General features: G+C 36.9%; 1 non-coding gene across 1 annotated transcript; it reads left to right on the top strand.

Annotated features, from left to right (window-relative positions):
* The first annotated feature begins 1,029 nt into the window (after positions 1-1,029).
* LOC117281809 (small nucleolar RNA R71) lies at positions 1,030-1,136 on the top strand. The gene has a single exon (XR_004512434.1). It is a non-coding gene; the product is annotated as a small nucleolar RNA R71 (small nucleolar RNA).
* The last annotated feature ends 269 nt before the right edge of the window (positions 1,137-1,405 follow it).

Here is a 1,405-nt window from a genome sequence, read left to right as displayed (position 1 = left end):
AGAATATTGATGTGAATCTATTTTAAAATCTCCAAAAACTTTGAAAATTGATTATCAAGCTTTTCTCTTTTCAGTTTTACTGGAAAAGGAATTGTCACAGGGAAAGGAGTCAATTTTTCAATATTTGTTTATTCATTTTTCTTGACTTCCTTCTCTTCAGATAGTTCAGAAGGTATGTCAACATTCTTACCATTGTTTACCTGTTGCTCTGACTGGTCTGCATAGGGTTCATCAAGCTCCTTACCTGATCGTAAGGTGATGTCCTTAAGGTGCTCATTTGGATTTTTCTTTGTATTGCTTTGCAAGGGACCTTAAATCTTTTCTGACACAAAAGTTGCCAGTTGGCTTAATTGAATTTCTAGATTTTTGAGGGCTGAACCCTGACTTTCCATATTTTCATCAGTGGCCTTAATGTACTTATACAAAAGGTCATCAAGACTTGAATAAGCTTGTTGAGGCCTTTGCTGATATGACCCTGCTTGTAAATAAGGTTTGTAGTTTGGTTGCCCACGGTTCTAATTCTGGTATCCCGGCAGACCTTGTACTTGTTGCTTCTGGAAGCTTTGAGATTTCTCTGCACCATTTGGATTGCTCCATTAAAATCCTGGATGCTTTTGTGCCATTGGACTCCCAAAAGGGTACAGTTTATAACCGACAGAATAGACCTGTTCATCATTATGATTGGTTGCTTGACATTCATGGTTTAGATGGTTTCCTCCACACATGTCACAAGCCTCAGACTGGCTTGCTTATTGTGCATTCACCTGAAAAGATTCAAACTTTTGTGCCAAAGAAACAATTTACTGCGTTAGTATATTTAAATCATCAACCTGATTTACCGTAGCAGTCTTCTTGATGATTATACAGTTAGATGGCCATTAGATGGCATTCTCAGAAATCTCGTTCAACAATTGTAATGCTTTCTCCAATGTTTTTCCCATTACAGAACATCCTACAGCTGCATCAATCACATTTCTAGAAGAGGGTTTTAACCCGTGATAAAAAATATACAATTGCATATGTTCAGGAAAGTCATGGCGTGGGCATTTTCTTAAAATTGCTTTTAATCTTTCCCAAACTTGATTAACTGACTCAGTGTCAGTCTGCAAGAAACTAGAGATGTCTTGTCTTATCTTTGTGGTTTTAGCAGGGGAAAAATATTTGTTTAAAAAATTCTGAGTCATTTGGTTCCATGTGGTAATAGAACCTTGTGGCAAACATCACAACAAAGTTTTGGCATCTCCTTTTAAAGAAAAAGGAAATAGCCATAACTTGATAGCTTCAGGAGGTACTCCATTATATTTAGCTCTTTCAACAAGTTCCAAAAAGTCAATTAAATGAGTGTGTGGATCTTCACTTGTGTCTCCAGTGAAGATGCAAGACTGTTGAATCATTTGAATCAGGC

Source organism: Nicotiana tomentosiformis, chromosome 1 (genome assembly GCF_000390325.3).
Source record: "Nicotiana tomentosiformis chromosome 1, ASM39032v3, whole genome shotgun sequence".
NCBI lineage: Eukaryota > Viridiplantae > Streptophyta > Magnoliopsida > Solanales > Solanaceae > Nicotiana > Nicotiana tomentosiformis.
The sequence above is the reverse complement of the archived record's forward strand: the minus strand, read 5'-3'. Positions and strand labels throughout refer to the sequence as shown.